General features: G+C 32.7%; 1 pseudogene; it reads right to left on the reverse strand.

The window, feature by feature from the left end:
• Positions 1-1178: 1178 nt before the first annotated feature.
• On the reverse strand, positions 1179-9979 carry LOC121203496 (probable boron transporter 6; annotated as a pseudogene).
• Positions 9980-19544: the final 9565 nt, after the last annotated feature.

The raw sequence follows: 19544 nt of genomic DNA on the forward strand, positions 1-19544 counted from the left end.
ATTATATGGTTCCATTCATTGAATGAATTTATCTTTAAAAAAAAATACTAGACTTATATTTTATTAGCATAAAAAGGATTAAATTTATTAAAACAATAAAAACAAAGGATGAAATTGTTCAAAATTTTAGATTTCATCTGGAATGTGAGATAATTAAAAGAAGAGTTGATATTGAACTTATTTTCTATATTCCAGAATTTCATTTAGTATGTAAGATTACCGCTTCAAAGGAATGTTTGAAATCCAAACATTATAATCATATTCTAAAATCTTACATTACCATGGAGAATGTAAGATTTTGCAAACCAAACAACCCCTTAAAGTAATATATATTATACTAGTTACCATTCATTTTATGTAAATTTCACCATGTTTATGTGTCGTGTTGATGTTAATTTGCATTTCATGCATGCTTTATATATTTTTCATGGTGATTAAGTTTAGAGTATAATATGTTTATTAATGCCGTGTTGTGTTTTAATTCAAAACATATAGTGCGTAATCAGTCATTGAAATTTAATTTAGAGAAAGATTTTTTGTTTATATTGTATTCTTATTATGTTTATCATATAAAGTATTATATAATCTTTTACACATTAATAATTGATTTTATATGGATTTTTTTTTCTAATTTTTTTATTGATTTTGATATATTCACATATATTTTTTTCATATTTGATTTTGATATATTCACGTATATTTTTTTCATATTCATTTTATTTTTCTAGAACATGGTTTTTTTTAGATGAAAAATAATATTATTAAAAAAAAGAAAAAAAATATATCAATGTAACAAGCTAACGAGAGAAACGAAACTCAAACCATCAAGCTTCCCTAATACATCCAGACCTAACTCTCTTGAAGGCCATATTATCACAACGCTCGTAATAGGGCAGTGTTAGCAAGACAATGAGCAATCTTATTTGCATCCCGACATATCCAATGGAAAGATAACGCTTGAAAATGCTTCAATTTATTATATTTTTTATTTGTAGTATGAGTTTCCGTTTATTGAATCATAATTACATCCAACGAAAACAAACCAGAGTTGCAACCATAATTTTAGAGAAAAATGCCCAAGGAGAAATTGCAAAGGGAATCCACCATGGCTCATGGGCATGCCATGAGACATCGTTCAAAAGGCCAAAGGAGAAAAAGCAAACTGAAACAGGCTCTTTTATTATTATTACTCATGCAAGGAAGAACATATTTTAACAATAAGACCAATAAAAGAAATTGGCCTTTCAATTTGTCAAAAACTATGAAGAAGAAAGGGGAAATACTATGTTGAATCTATACAAAAGGTAACATTCTTGGACATTCTTTCTATAGGATCATGATTGTTTCTTCAATCAACCACAGGATGACGATTATCGTTACCGATTCACTGGACACTAAAGTTTAATATTGCTCTCATGGACGAACCCGTATCCCCATATTCAAGCATGGGGATAATAAGCTATATAATCTGGTAATGGAATATCATATTGCAAAATGTAGATTTAAATATATAACATATATATATACCTTGTGTAACCTTTCTTTCTTTCTAAACATCAACTCTCCTCTGTAGGTTGTCATTTCATCCAATATCTCAGCATCACAAATGCTGTCTTTAGTCTCTTCACTTGTTGATTCTCTTTCTGGTCTAAACACTACCTTGTCTATGCTTTTTCATGGTTTGCCTACAATTTCTTTGTACTCGGCAGCATCAAGTTCCCGAAGACATTCAGGAGGGAAAAGCTTTGGAAGGATGTACTGTCTGATGCTGATGAGGAGGAAGAACGGCATCAGGAACAGTATTCTAGCTGTCGGGAACCATGTCACTGCGTAACATGCCACAAAATATACCAATTGGAACAATGTAAACATCAAAATGGACTTGAAAGGTACAGTCTCCAAATATGGTGCATGAACACCTTCCAAGACTCTGCTCAATGATACAAGAAACAAAACCATGCCAACCCTCACATTCGGTTTCATAAAATGTCTGTTTTAAGATACAATGACTTACTTGTAACGCCAGCTGGGGTGTTGAACAGTAGCAACAACCTTCCCCAGAACTGGTTCCCTGGGAGGCTGTCAATAGCCATGTAGGCAAAGTATCCCCACAGTATCGAGGCCGAAATCTTTTTTTACGATAGGCAGAGCAAACAATCAAAGTCCAACAAGCAATGACTGCAGTAAGTTGCTCATCATCCTTTGCTCATTAACTCTTACTGGCAAATAAGCATCGATATATTTCTCAGGATCGGAATTTTCTTTCGCAATTGCCTTCCCGTCATGTTTCATTATAGCCTCTTTCAAGTTCTTGAACTCTTATCTACTGAAGTAGACTGCAATCCAAAAATTATTCTTTAGTGAGTCTTGTAGCCAATCAAATATGCTTGCAAATCATGTCTATAATACTTACAGTAACAGATTTGTCCATTTCTATGAACACAACTTTCGTCCTTCCTTAAATTTCTGAGTTGCTTTCTAGTTGTGATTGCCCTCTTTGGCACTTTTTGCCATTTTTTCTGAATAATAGATGAATGGTCTCTAAAAAAGTACAATGTCATACCTGCTTTTTGAGAACGGCAAGGCTCTTAGTGTGCATGGGAAATTGTGGAAGGACCCCATATGAAGGAGGGAGTCCCAGCAACCTACAAATCAAAGTCTGCAAACCATGATTGACAACAAGCATTTAAGCCTCATATATTATGAAATACGTATATAATGAAAATAAAACTTGTAAGAGGAGTTTTAAGTACCATAACTCCTAGCAGTAAGATATCATAATGGTAAGCAGAGGGAATTTTAAGGTTAAACTCCTTTTGTTGTGCCATCTGTGAAGCAACACTGTGATTGTTAGGAATCGACCTGATTAAGCAACGAACAAGAAAATAGCGGAATAAATTGAGAAATTGAACAACCAAATTTAACGTGGAAAAACCCCTCCAAAGAGAATAAAAAACCAAGGGCAAAGATAATTTTACTATAATGGTAGAATAACGAAGAGTACAAAAGATGGAGATTAAGACTAAACCCCAAAAACCCGAAAACAAAGAACCCTCAAAATGTAAACACAAAATTCTCTAAATGTGTTATGAGTTCCAATCTCTAATGGGTGTATTTTTCTAAGGTTGTAAAAGAGCCTATTTATAGGCTAAATTCATAAGTCAAATAATAGTAAAATAATATAAAATAATCAGTGTTTGATTAAAACAAGTAAACAGAGTTTAATTGAAATATTATTTCTCAAATTTGACTAAAAATAGAAGTCATATTTAACAAATCTCCACCTTGATTCATATTTCCACAACGCCATCTTTGCCAAAGCCCGCCATGAGCCTATCTTGAACTATGCAGGGAATTAACTGAGTCGAATTTGTGCTTAGAAACTGGAAGTCTTCTAGCCTTCGACTTGTATACTGTCAAATCAAAACTAACTCGAGTCTGATTTTCACGAACACGGTGCCTGTAACGTCCCCTAACCCTATACCGTCACCGGAACAGGGTTACGAGACATTACCAGTAAGTACAGTCCAATTTCGATCATTAATTAAAATAAATATTCACACACATCCTAGTTTTAAGATGTCGTCCCTTTAATGGGCCCTCGCGGTCCAATATGAACAGTAAATTCAATTCGGGACTAATTTAGAATCACTACGAATTTTTAGTAAATTTCAAAATTCATACTACATACCGTTGCCAACCATAATTTACTCATTTCATCAATACTTTTACAACTTAAATGACTCTCATTAAACATTCTGGGTACATGCCATTATCAATACTCAACATACTTTACCTTAATGAATTCGGGATCGTCTTGGGATGCTGATTCAACGTACTATCTTTACTTAACCTGCGCATGGAAACAAACCGTACGCTGAGTATGGTATACTTAGTGGTATTTCTATAATCCGAACAATTAATAATATAACAAATACTTAAGATCATAATAACAATTACAATTATTCAATTATTTATTCATAGATAAATTTCAACTACTTACCATATAAATTTTATACAAATCATATAATAAACACAATAACATAATTGTTCAATTCTTAACTAAATTCATTATTATTTACTCCATTCTTTCACTTACTACTCGGTATAGCTTTCCTTAATTTACTCACAATTCAATATCATTAAACTATATTCAACTATACACTTACCAATCATATTCCATTTTAATTCATTTCAATAACAGTCAATTTCATTTATATCATATCAACTTACTATCCCTGATAGCTTTCAGTATATACATACGATTCATATATCTCAAATCACATTTCAATTCATCAAGTGGCATCATATATCATCAATTCGAACTCCAATCATTTCATGAACCTTTGGTTCATATTTTCAATTTCATATCTAAATTTTCAATTCTCAATTCAATTTCTCGTTTCATTTCAATAGCTTGATCAATCAAATTTATTCGATTTATCTTTCACTTATTTACCCCTATTAACAAACCCGGACTTTGACGGATACACGGATTCCAACCCAAACACACCAGTACGGCACATTGTGCCTAAAACGGTACATAGTACCTAATCAGTATACGACACATAAAGTGCCTAAAACGACACACGAGGTGCCTGATACGACACACGAGGTGCCTGAAATACGACACATAAAGTGCCTGATCGATAAAGCCGGCAAATCCCGTACACTTCCAAATCTTATGGCATGCCAATTATATCCGACTCAGCCCGACTAGTTAATAGGGTATTTCATTCACTTTCTCAATTTAATAATTCTTTCATCAATATCTCATTCCGATAATTACACATATTTACCCATTTTCACAATTCATACAATTTCATTCAATTCAACAAATATATTTCAATTATGCACATTAATTCATAATTCAATACAATTCAATTTACTTTTCAATACCAAATATTCAAATATCATAATCTCATATATTCATATCAATTTCCTCATATTTCTGATCAATATATTTTTCAATATAACATTTATTCAATATTCAAATTTCTACATAAGTTATATATATTATATAATTCAATCAATATAAATTCAATCAAAATAATTTCAATCAATAAAAATTCAATAAATTCATCGCATACCAAAATCAATCCATTCCAATTGTAAAACATCATAATTCTAACACTAACAATTTCCATATGTATATAAATATAACAAATAATAACTAAGTTCGGATTATAGAAATACAAACCGTAATTTTAGAGCTAACTCCCGTTGACTTTGTCTTGTCCTTTCTTAGCCGAGATTTCCGGTACCACATTGACTACGAAATTAATACAATTCATAATCATTAATACATTACTAATTCATATCTTGAGTTACAGAATTCTAAATTAAGATCCGCTAATTTTTCCTGAAACTAGACTCACAAATCATCTTACAATAAAATTTTCAGAATTTTTGGTTTAGCCATTAAGTACAGTTTATTCTTCAAATTCACCCCTATTCTGCTGTCTGACAGTTTCGTCTCTTCTTCACTAAAAATTAATTATCTCACAGTACAGAACTCGGATAATATTCCCGTTGATTTCTCCTGAAAATAGACTCATTAGGGATTCTAAAAATATAACTTTAAGCCTCTAATTATTTTTATTCAATTTTTGGTGATTTTCCAAAGTCAGAATAGGGAAACTCGAATTCATTCTGACCTTATCTCACAAAATTCATTATATCTCATAATTTATAACTCAATTGCTTATACCGTTTCTTCTATAAGAAACTAAACTTAATAATATTTAATTCCATATTTTATTCATCCTCTAATTAAATTTCTACAATTTTTTATGATTTTTCAAACTTAGACTACTGCTGCTGTCCAAAATAGTCTTAGTACAAAATGTTAATTTACTTTAATTTCAATTTAATTCTAACTAAATTCACTTACTTTTCTATCTTAATTCATACTTTATTTCTACTCAATTTTTAACCAAAATTAGACATAATTATCTATTTTTCGTCATAAAACCATAATTTCAAAATTCTTTCAATTTAGTCCTTAAAGCATAAAACTTATGAATCACTTTACAATTCAATCCTTATATCATTTCTAACTTGAATTTTTATTAATTTAGCCCTTAATTCATCATTTTATTTAACATGGACAATATCTAGAAATCTAATAACTTTCAAAATATCAACTTAATTTCATCAAAACTTTGTTCTAAAACTTCTAAAACATCAAAATTAAGTAAAAAGGGCTTGATTGACTTACCTATTAAAGCTTAAAGCTTCAAACCTTCAATTTTCTCTTTTCTCCCTTTCTTTCTTTCTTTCTTTTTCTCCCCTGCTCTCTGTTTCGTTTCATTCTGTTTCTATTTCCTTTCTTTTGTTTCTTTAGTTTATATAATATAATATAAGATAATATAATATAATTAAAACATAAAATATCTTTATTATATAATAATATAATAATATATTAAACATAAAAAAAATCTTAGATTTTCTTCACCGTACACCGCCTCAATTTATACTTTTTGTATAATTTCCTTTTTAGTCCTTTTTATTTTCTTTTAATCTATAATTTAACTTTTACCCCTTATTCAATTTAGTCTTTTTTCTTAATTACTCTTAATTAAATTAAATTCACTTAATTAAACTTTAATTAACTACTCATTTTACTTCGTAAATATTTTTAATAAATATTTACGAATCCATTTTTCAGAAACAGAGACCCGAAAATACACTTTTTCGATAACGGTAAAATTCGAGTCATTACAGTGCCTTAACTTTTCAAAACCTGCATCCAAAAGAGAACCTCTCTTCAACGAAACAGTCATACATTTTTCCCTCCTATGACCAAGTTGCCTCTGCTCCAAACAAGTTGACTTCAACTCCGTAACAGGCGAGGGACGTCCAATTTTACTGGTCACTGTAGAATCTTCCAGAATATAAAGACTGCCAGTTCTTTTACCTTTTAACAAAACGAGAGCTCCACGAGATACTTTAATGCCGCTCGACTCGATGTTGATTCTGCATCCTTTCAAGTCTAAAATACTCAAGGAGATGAGATTCTTTTGTAAATCAGGTACATACCTGACATCTAAGAATATCCTAATTGTCCCATCGTGCATCTTAATTTTAACAGTACCAATGCCAATTACCTTACTAGATGAATCGTTTCTCATGTGCACAACTTCACCTTCAACTGAACTGTATGTGGAGAACCATTCTCTATTGGGACACGTGTGCAAAGAACATCCTGAATCTAGGATCCACTCAGACGTGAGCTTGGAGTTATCGCTAGTTGACACTAACAAGAAATCATCACCGCTTTCATCGACTAAATTAGCACTAGCTACATCTTCCTCGTTACTCTCAGCAGCTCTTTTATTTCGCAGTTTATAACAATTTGCTTTGACGTGACCTAACTTTTTACAATAGCGACACCTTTTGTCTTGTTTTTTTGATGCTACCAAAACGGAAGGTTGCCTATCTGCCTTGCTATCCAAACCAAACTCATTTTCGAGTTTGTCTTTACTCAACAAATGACCCTTCACATCTTCAAACGAGAGTTTGTCTCTGCCATAAATCAGGGTCTCCCTAAAAGACTTGTGTGAAGGGGGTAAAGAGCACAATAATAACATAGCCTGATCTTCATCGTCAATATGAACCTTAACATTCTTTAAATCATTTTAAAGAGTAATGAATTGACTAATGTGATCTCTAAGAACCTCATCTTCGTTCATGTGAAACTTAAATAGACGTTGTTTCAACACTAAACGGTTAGCCAGAGACTTAGTCGCATAAAGAGTTTCTAACCTTTTCCACAAGGCGGATGAGATTTTCTCTATCAATACCTCTTGCAATACCGTATTCGCGAGGCACAACTGGATTGCAGATAAAGCCTTTTCATCAAGTTGTTCCAATTCTGTTTTATTTAGATTCTCAGGCTTTTTCCTGGTAACAACCTTTTTCAAGCCTGATTGAACTAGAATTGCCATCATCCGAACTTGCCACAGATTGAAATTTGTCTCACCATCGAACTTCTCAATTTCAAACCTTGTTGTTGTCATTTCTAAACGGGCTGATCTATGAAAATTAAATTAGCTCTAATACCACTTGTTAGGAATCTACCCGATTAAGCAACGAACAAGAAAATAGCGGAATAAATTGAGAAATTGAACACACAAATTTAACGTGAAAAAACCCCTCCAAAGAGAATAAAAAACCACGGCAAAGATAATTTTACTATAATGGCAAAATAACGAAGAGTACAAAAAATGGAGATTAAGACTAAACCCCGAAAACCCGAAAACAAAGAACCCTCAAAACGTAAATACAAAATTCTCTAAATGTGTTATGAGTTTTAATCTCTAATGGGTGTATTTTTCTAAGGTTGTAAAAGAGCCTATTTATAGGCTAAATTCATAAGTCAAATAATAGTAAAATAATCTAAACTAATCAGTGTTTGATTGAAACAAGTAAACAGAGTTTAACTGAAATATTATTTCTCAAATTTGACTGAAAATAGGAGTCAATTTAACAGTGATCACAGAAGTATAAACCTGCTATCATTACTGCTGGTATAATGGCAACAAAGATATACATAATTGGCACCTTTCCCATATCCTGTAACAAGGAAAAAAAACATTTTAGATATTCAACACATGCTCATTTTAAAGACAGTTCAATGGTAAGTATATCAAATAATGGATTCTTAACATACCTTTATCACAGTCCAATGATGGACTGTTTCAAGGTCCCAAAGCTGTGGACGGAACAGCCTCCTAGGAACTCCAGAACTAACTTGTCCGGGTATCATGTAAGACAATGCTGTCCAACACAAGATCATAAGGTGAACCCCCTAATCTACAACAAAACCTCGAAGCCAACCTGAAAGAAGAGCCGACAGAAACATGACTTTTAAAGATCGGTGAAACTATCAAATCAGTAAAATCCCAATTAGTGAGTTAATGTAGGTACCTGTTCTATAATGCCACAATCTTGCCTTACGTGTCTTTAAGGAAGTTAATAGAACCCCAGATGAGAAAATGATTGCAAGCAACCCATTTGTGTAAAGCTAGGGGAACTGATATTTCACTAGCTTGGGATTTTCACCTTTGGGAACATGGAACTCACTAATCACTCCCTATCATCCAAACATTATTATTATGGAGGTTAAATGTTAAAACCACAAGAATCTGTCATCCTAAACATCATAATTTCTTTGTTGTTCAAGTCATTCAATACCTTAATAGCCTCTTGAAGGAAAAGAACAGTTATCAATATGCCCAAACCCTCTCCTGCAATTCTTGTAAATCTTGTGATTATGGTGCATTCATTGAATATAGCAAGAAGAATGAGCAGCGTAGCTGTCCGTACACACACCTTGGTAAAAGAAAGCAAATAAGAACATTTCTGTGGAATCAAGAAGCTTGAAAAAATATTAAAATCCATTACCATGCATTCCAAGCTAAGAAGAGTTTCTGGCCAAAGTCTGGTCTTTGTTTGCAGAAATGGTACAAATAAGTATACATTATAATTGTTGGCTCTGCAACATCTACTATCAACAAAGGCTGTCCACCTAGAATGGAGTGAATGATTCCACAACTAGTTGCCGAAGTCAATGTTTCCACCGCGCCGAGGGCATCATCTGAAAAAAAGAAAAGAACAAAAACAATGTAAGGTTTATGAGTTTTCAGCACTAATAACAATTGAACATTCTAGTTTTTAAGGAGATAAACAAATAGAGTACCTGTGTCTCGACTCAATTGCTCTCCAAAGGCAATTACAAGCAGTGCAGAAGCAAAGAAGATGTAGAAAGTTGGAGCTAATATCCTGGTAGAAATAACAATTGAAATATGAATCAAAATCGGAAATGTCTTTATCAAAGGAACATAACGTAGTGCCAAAAACATCAAAAATACCGAAAGACAGAGCGAAGTCCATTTGTCCAATCTTGCTTGTACAAAGCGCTTCTACCCTTGATGTCTTCGATCATCCCTTCGAATGCAGTTCTCATGTTTCCCATAGCTAATTCAATAGAAGTAGAAAAAAATTGGTTTTACATGAATCTTATATTATACAATGACAGCAACACATGTATCCAAAAACATCCTTTTAATCACATAGGCAAAACAGTGCAGAGTATAAAATGCATGTGTGTGGATTTTGTGAAGACCAATGATAGTCGTGACTACTCATAGAGTTGTGAATGGTGTGGGCCGAGTGCTAGACCCGATTGATAGGCTCAACTCTAGCTTAAAAAATGGGATTAAAATTTTGTTTAAGTCTTGTTTGAATAAAAATGTTGAAACTCGGACTCGGCTTGGCCCGTCTGTATTAATTTTTTCATTTTTATATATAAAAATATAATATATCAAAAATATTAAATAAATATTTCCTAACAAATTGAAAATAAATTAAAAAAGTTTTTACACTTAAATAATATTAATATATGTGCAACTTAACAAGCAAATGTCTTTAAAATAGTAGTAAAATTAACAATAAAACAAAACTTCTATAATATCCAGACAATAACAACATAATAGTTAAATGACAATAAAATAGTAGAAAAATAACAACAAAATAACAGTAAAATAGTAAAATTTTTTTTGAAAATTTGGATCGGGCCAGGCCGAAAAAACTTATTCAAGACCCGGTCTATTTAGAAAATAATTTTTTTTTATCAAGCCCATTTTTGAGGTTTATAATTTTACCCAACTGTTCCACTTTTCAATAATTCAACTTATCAACAAGTATAAAATATTACATAATGAAAAAAATCAATTACCAAAATAAACACGATTTAATTCAATCAAAATAAAAAATAATTGATAAGATCTATTTTTAAAGTATAAGTCAGCCCAACCGAACTTAACATTGGTCGGATCAATCACTTAACTTATTTAAAATATATATTATAAAATATTAATAATTATTTTGTACACGTCCCGGTGAAATAAAAAAAAGTTTAGAATGATGTAATGTCTTCCTTTATTATTATTATTTTTTATGTGACAACATCTTAAACAAGTGGAGGTTTTTCATTTCACTGTATTGAATAATTAACCATTTTAAAATAAATATATTATAAATACATTTAAAATAATGAAAATATAAATACATTTAATTTACTTAATCCACTTATATAAATATATTTAAAAATATTAACTATTATGGATATAATTAAACAGAGCTATTAAACCACTAAAACAGCTAAAATTGAAATCCACCTAACAGAATTCAACAATTAAGTCAGATAAGACGTTTAATCCACTTATGCTCATACAAGTTTTTACGTACCATCACTAAAATGAAAATGGGAAGAAAAATGGTGACGGACCTCAATTCTCCGGTGCCGGACACTGCTTCCAAGTCAGATTTTACTTCTTCTCTTCAACTTTTGCCTCCCCTTTAAAATGAAAAATATGTAAAAAATCCAAATGAAAAATCAAACTTTCTAAAATCTTCTTCCCTGTTTTCAGTTTACACAAGGAAGAGAGGATGAGAGTGTGAGGGAGAGGGAGAGGCTACATGCACAGACCCTTTATACTATACCACCAATTAATTTATTTGGTATTTTATATTTGATTTAATTTACTAAACCTTGTATCTTATACACCAATATTTTATCATTCAAATTAATTAAATTATTTAAATATATATTTAAAAATGAATAAAGCCTAAATATGTAAATGAATATTGGTTTGAATAATCCAATTCATTATCCAATAATAAAATAGATACCAAACTTTGATATCCAACCCTATTTGAATTAAAATAGGTTTAAATGATTTTTTTATGAATCAAGGTATCATTTATGCCTATTATACGGTTCGTAGAGATTAACTCTTTCAAAGTTCGTGATTGTCCTCAATAGTGTCATCTCTAATATTTGAACCCATATTTTTTTCTTGAAAGTGCACCTAACACTTGTCAGTAAATAAGTTTAAATGATGGTCGGAATTTGTTAGAATAATGAATCTAATATTTAGCATAAAAAATTGAATATGATCTAAATTTAAGAATAAACCATAAAATACATAATTTTTGTTTTAGAATACGAGAATTTAGATTTAATTATAAATTTCATTCTTATACTTCAAAAAAATTTAAAAGTTAATTCATTTACTTTCTTTGTTATAATTTAGTCATTGTACTTTGCCCAGTTGAGAAGTTAATCTAGTTATTGATAAATACATGTACTTAATAACTTAAACAAGGGGTTAGGTGAGATTATTAAGGTTGTTCCTATATTAACCAATGGTTGAAGGTTCGATTCTCGCTCTGGGTACGAAGTAGCTTTAAAACCTGTAGTCAACGTCTACCCCTTAACGGACCTACAAAAGGATTGCCTATAAATTATTACACTATTAATGAGAACAAACTCTTGAAGCATTTAGAGTCTGCTCTTCTAGAACGTCTCTATCTGCTGTGTCTAGCAGGTTCTTATTTTTTAGGGTTTTAGTGTGTTTTGTGGTTTTTTTTAGGTTTTTAGGCAGTGCCGTCAAGATTAATCACTTGATTTCTTTAAATTTGAGGACGTTTTATTTGGGTGAAATGGGGGAATAGAAGGAGGATTTGTTGCGTTATCATTGGATAATGAGGAAGATGAAGTTGTTCAGGTGCAGAGAGGGCCGAATCCAGTTTTTAAGAAGGAGGAATTATGTTTGGTAGGGTGTTTTTTAACAGCAAGTGTTATACACTTCCCAACGATGAGAAGCACGATGGCAAGTCTGTGGCATCTAGTTAAATGGGTTCAAATTTCATAGGATGGATCTAGAAAGGGTTTTGAAAGGATCTCTATGGACCTTTAACAGTCATTTATTGTTGGTTCATCATTTGGAGGATGGTGAAGATCCGCTGAAGGTGCCTTTAATCTTTTCAAATTTCTGGGTTTAGATTCATGATGTGCCTCCAGGGTATTTCTCTTAGATTCTGACGAGACAAATGGGGGATTTCATTAGGAAGTTCTTAAAATATGATGGTGCAAATCTGGGTAGATAGGTGCGAAATTATCTTCGTATTAGGATGCAGATGGATGTGAGGTGTCTTTTGAGAAGGAAGAATAGGGTTTTAGCTTCATCCGAGAATTGATTGTATGTCAATTTTAAATATGAATGATTAACTTTATTCTGTTTCTTTTATGGCCGACTAGGCCATGCGATTATTTTTGTCAAGTGAAGATGGATTTAGGGTTTGAAGTAGCTAAAATAGGGTGGGACTCGTCACTAAGATCTCAATCTAGACAAACACTTACAACGAATAGTGTATGGTTAAGGGGTGAAAGGGGAGAGGCAAAATAGGGAAATAATTACGAAGGGATTGATTTGGGTGGACACAAAAGGGAGAAAGAGAGTAGAAAAGGGTTGAGAGGTTGTATTAACCCCATATTGAGGATTTATTTAGAAGAGGACCGTAATTGGAATTTGAGTGTGGAAGGGATTTATTTGAATTTACAAGGTCGGCTAAACATAGACTAAGATTCGGCGATGTGTGTGATAGAGGGTGGTAATGGAAAGAAAAGGCCTAGAAGGGAGAGCAATAAATCTATGGAAGAGGAGGAGGTGGGGTCACTGGTTATGAAGAACATAAGAATTTGGAAAAAATCCACTTTATATCGGCAGCTGCCAAGGGGCAAGCCGATCTATCCCAATGAAAATCTTTAGTTGGAATATCCGTGGATTGAGGAGTTCACGAGCTATTAGAAGGTTTCAATATGTGTTGAAACTGTATAATCCTTAGGTGGTTTTCATCATAGAGACTAAATTGAGCAAGGTAAAAATGGAAAATGTTAGAGGAAGTATGGTTTTCTAAATGGGGTTGATATTATAGTTGATGAATCAATAGGAGGTTTATGTTTGGCATGGAAAGATAATACCAATGTTAGTTTAAAAAGTTATTCGGCCTATCACATTGATGTCGCCTTGAAGGAAAGTGATGATGGAAAAGAATAGGGGTTTATCGGGTTTTATGGCTCCTCTTATACGCAGAATAGTGGGGTTACTTAAGAGATTTTGGGAAACCTAGCTAAGTCAATCCAAAGGCTTACCTTGGATGATTTGTGGAGATTTTAATGAGATTTTTTATTCATTTGAGAATGTGGGTGGCATACCAATGGAAGAGAGGAGGGTGGCTGCTTTTAAGGATGTTTTGGATGAGTCTCAACTAATGAATGTTGGTTTTTTGGGTACTTGATTTACATGGGAGAGGGAAATTTACCAGAGACTAATATTCGTGAAAGGCTTGACAGATGAGTGACAAATTTGGAATAGAGGAATTTGTTTCCATCATTAGTAATCCATCATTTGCCGCATTATTTCTTTGACCATTGTCCCCTTTTGCTTAATACAGATATAGGATTGGATTCCATGCCCAGAAGGATATTTAGATTTGAGGCATGGTGGGTTAAGGAGGAGACTTGTGTGGATGAGGTTAGACGATTGTGGCAAGGAGGTAGAGTCGATATCTTAGAAAAATTAAAGGGTTTACAGTATGGGCTTGGGAGATGGGCAGTGGGCTTCGACATAAGAGGGAAGGTTGTAAGAAGGAGCTGACAGAAAAAGTAAAGATCCTCTTGGATCAAGACAAAACTGATGAGAATATGGATAAATTGATTGACACCAGAGTTCACCTTAATTTAGAGATAGATAAAGACGATATGTATTAGGAGCAAAGGGCTCGGGCAAACTGGTTGAAATTAGGGGACAAAAATACAATTTTTTTTCATAATTATGCCTCACAAAGGAGGAGAAGAAACATTATTGATAGCTTAAGGCACGATGATGGAAGAGTGACTAGTGATGAAGGGGAGATGGAGGAAATTGTAGGTAGTTATTTTCAACAACTTTTCTCATTTAATGGGTGTGGGGATATTGAGCATATCCTTACTAGGATTGAGAGGTGTGTTTTTGAGGAAGAGAATTCGAAGATGATAGTGAATTATACGAAAAGAGAAAGTTGTGGTGGCTCTTAAAGAGATGGGTCCTACGAAGGCATCGGGGGAGGATGGTTTTCTGGCTATATTCTTCCAACATTTTTGGCATATTGTGGGTGATGAGGTAACAGAATATTGCTTGGGCATTTTAAACAGAGGTATGCCTGTGGACCTTTGTAATATTACTAATATTGTGCTTGTTCCTAGAGTCCCTAATCCAGTGAATTTAGGAAATTTCAGACCTATTAGTTTATGCAATGTTCTTTATAAAATAGTAGTATAATGATTGCGAACCGATTCAAAAGTATAATAGGCAAAGCATTGATGGTGCCCAAAGTGCCTTTGTACCGGATAGATTAATTTCGAATAATGTGCTTTTTGCCTATGAGATTCTTCATAGCTTTAGACAAAAAAAGATTAATTAAATCAATTTCTCATGCTCATTATCAAAAAATTTCAATTAAATACATTTATCAATGTGCGACCCAATACTCAAGCTCAAAATAATTCAAAATTTGACCTAGATAATTCTTTGTAAACATGCTTCAAACAAAATTGTTCTCTCAAAAATTCTAAAATCGATTATAAAAAGCATACCAATAGAGAAGAGCAGTGACTTAAGATTATATGAAGCATATATTGTTCTAAAAAACATCCTAACAACATAAATTAATGTTACAAATTCTATAAAAAGTCAACATAAATGTTTCGAAAATATTCATTACGACAAAGTTACAAATCTGAAGAGCTTATAAAAATATTTCAACATCTCATCAAGTTGAGATTTCATGTAAACATGCATCATGTAAAAATTGAAAAAATAAAATAAAATAAGCAAAAATTTTAAAAATATATAATTAAAAAATTAAATTAAATTAAATTAAATTAAATTAAATTAAATTAAATTAAATTAGCTCGACTTCCCCACATTTAAGTCAAACATTGTCCTCAGTGTTCCAAAAATAAGCAAAGAATTAGAAAACTTCCTTGTTAAAATGCTCAGAAAATATATCAAACTTGACCCATCCTTTGCTATTTTTGTAGCATCAACGACTTGCTCTATTCAAGTGTGGTGGTAACTACAACACAAAATTAAATAAAAAAATAAAAGCAACAAAAAAATTAATTTGAGTGTAGACTAAGAATTAATTTCGCAATCATTTATCTTTCTTTTCGTGTGTTCAACAAATAAGTCTAGCAATAACGAGAATTTAATAAAAAAATCAAATAACAAATTAAAACGGTTTCACCAAATTTTCCTAAGTCCCTCCCTTGATCTATTGTCAAAATTGTTCTTTTATTGCGTTTGATTTCAAAGAAAAATAAAAAATCAACTAAAATGAGTAAAACGACATTTAGGTAGGGGTGAGTCTTCGATCGAGTCAAGTCGAATCGAGTCAAAAAATTTCGAGTTAGTCGAGTTGACGAATCCTATTTTAGCAACCAAACTTAATTTGATTTTTTTCAAAATCGAATCGAATCGAGTCAAAAAATTTTGAGTCAAGTCGAGTCGAGTTAACGAATCCTATTATTTATACTTAATGTTGCGTTTACATGAAGCGATTATTTAACTAGTAGATGAAGTACAATATTATTTAACTACATAAATAATATAATGATTTTGTCTTTTAACGTAATGTGTTAGGATCGTCCCGAATAAGCAACGTACAAGTAAAAATAGTAGAAGAAATTGAGAAGATGAACACACAAATTTAACGTGGAAAACCCCTCAAAAGAGGATAAAAAACCACGGGCAAAGATAATTTTACTATAATGGCAAAAGAATGAAGAGTACAAAAGATGGAGATAAAAAACTAAACCCCGAAAACCCGAAAAACAAAGAACCCTCAAACGTAAACACAAAATTCTCTGAATGTGTTATGAGTTCTAATATAATGGGTGTCTCTTTTTCTAAGATTATAAAGGAGCCTATTTATAGGCTAAATTAGTAAGTCAAATAAACTATACTAATAAATGCTAAATATATTATACTAATAAATACTAAATCTTCTAGAAAGAAAATATATTTTTGTTTAACTTGACTTGCAAGCAATCTCTTAGAATTTGGGTCACACAATTCTAACAATCTCCACCTTGACACAAATTCTTTCAATGCCATCTTTGCCAAAACCCGCCATGGGCCTATCTTGAACTATGCAGGGAATTAACTGAGTCGAATCTATGCTTAGAAGCTGGAAGACTTCTAGCCTTCGATTTGTGCACTGCCAAATCAAAACTAACCCGGGTCTGATTTTCACGAATACAGTGCCCTAACTTTTCAAAACCTGCATCCAAAAGAGAACCTCTCTTCAACGAAACGGTCATACCTTTTTCCCTCCTATGACCAAGTTGCCTCCGCTTCAAATGAGTTGACTTTGACTCCGTAACGGACGAGGGACGTCTGATTTCACCGGTCACTGTAGAACCTTCCAGAATATAAAGACTGCCGGTTCTTTTACCTTTTAACAAAACGAGAGCTCCACGAGATACTTTAATGTCGCTCGACTCGATGTTGATTCTGCATCCTTTCAAGTCTAAAATACTCAAGGAGATGAGATTCTTTCGTAAATCAGGTACATACCTGACATCTGAGAGTGTCCTAATCGTCCCATCGTGTATCCTAATTTTAACAGTACCAATACCGATTATTTTACTAGATGAATCGTTTCCCATGTGCACAACTCCACCTTCCACTGAACTGTATGTGGAGAACCATTCTCTATTGGGACACATGTGGAAAGAACATCCTGAATCTAGGATCCACTCAGACGTAAGCTTGGAGTTATCGCTCGTTGACACTAACAAGAAATCATCACCGCCTTCATCGACCAAATTAGCACCAGCTACATCTTCCTCGTTACTCTCAGCAGCTCTTTTATTTCGCAGTTTATAACAATCTGCTTTGACGTGACCTAACTTTTTGCAATAGCGGCACCTTTTGTCTCGTTTCTTTGATGCTACCAAAACGGAAGCTTGTCTATCTGCTTTGCTATTCAAATCAAACTCATTGTCGAGTTTGTCTCTACTCAACAAATGACCTTTCACATCTTCGAACAAGAGTTTGTCTCTGCCATAAATCAGGGTTTCCCTGAAAGACTTGTATGAAGAGGGTAAAGAGCATAATAACAGCATAGCTTGATCTTCATCGTCAATATGAACCTCAATGTTCTTTAAATCATTTAAAAGAGTGATGAATTGACTGATGTGATCTTTAAGAAGCTCACCTTCGTTCATGCGAAATGTAAATAGATGTTGTTTCAACACTAAACGGTTAGCCAGAGACTTAGTCGCATAAAGAGTTTCTAACCTTTTCCACAAGGCGAATGAGGTCTTCTCTATCAATACCTCCTGCAATACTGTATTCGCGAGACACAACTGGGTTGCAGACAAGGCCTTTTCATCAAGCTCTTCCCATTCTGTTTGATTTAGATTCTCAGGCTTTTTCCCTGTAACAACCTTTTTCAAGCCATTTTGAACTAGAATTGCCATCATCCGAACTTGCCACAGATTGAAATTTGTCTCACCATCGAACTTCTCAATTTCAAACCTTGTTGCTGCCATCTCTGAACGGGCTGATCTATGAAAGTTAAACTAGCTCTGATACCACTTGTTAGGATCGTCCCGAATAAGCAACGAACAAGTAAAAATAGTAGAAGAAATTGAGAAGATGAACACACAAATTTAACGTGGAAAAACCCCTCAAAAGAGGATAAAAAACCACGGGCAAAGATAATTTTACTATAATGGCAAAAGAATGAAGAGTACAAAAGATGGAGATAAAAAACTAAACCCCGAAAACCCGAAAAACAAAGAACCCTCAAACGTAAACACAAAATTCTCTGAATGTGTTATGAGTTCTAATCTAATGGGTGTCTTTTTTTCTAAGATTATAAAGGAGCCTATTTATAGGCTAAATTAGTAAGTCAAATAAACTATACTAATAAATGCTAAATATATTATACTAATAAATACTAAATCTTCTAGAAAGAAAATATATTTTTGTTTAACTTGACTTGCAAGCAATCTCTTAGAATTTGGGTCACACAATTCTAACATAATGGGTAAACATTTATCAAAACGATGTAGTTTTGCCTTTTAACTTAATGATTTTGACTTTAACTTTTTTAAAAAGTAAACATTTATTAAAACAACGTAGTTTTGCCTTTTCTTATTCAACGAGTTAAACTGAAAAACTTAATTTTTTATTCGAGTTGATCCGAATAACTTGATTAACTCAAATAACTCGAACTATTTAATTCAAAATTTAAATTTTTTATCGAATTTTTGAATTAAATCAAATTTTGTTCACCCTTACATTTAGGAGGTTAAATATAGATTTTAATATAAATATAAAATTTTAAAATACAAAAATACCCTTAAAACGTAAGTTTCGATTGTCTACTCCACCAAAAAAACAAAAAGAAAAAATCAAACTGGGAGGATATCTGTCAACGCGGGGGTTTCGTTCGGCACAGGGGGATGTGAAGATTTAAAGGTCAGGGCACTGGGGTGCGAAACTTAGCACTGGGACGTTGAATCCTGCATGCTGGGTTGCCAAATTTTATTAGAGGGTGTGGTTAAGTGAGGCTTGGGCGTGAGGGGGAAGGAGAAGAGTAAGTCTTTGAGTTTTATTTGTTTGTTTTAATTAAAGAGAAAA

Source organism: Gossypium hirsutum, chromosome A10, assembly GCF_007990345.1.
Source record: "Gossypium hirsutum isolate 1008001.06 chromosome A10, Gossypium_hirsutum_v2.1, whole genome shotgun sequence".
NCBI lineage: Eukaryota > Viridiplantae > Streptophyta > Magnoliopsida > Malvales > Malvaceae > Gossypium > Gossypium hirsutum.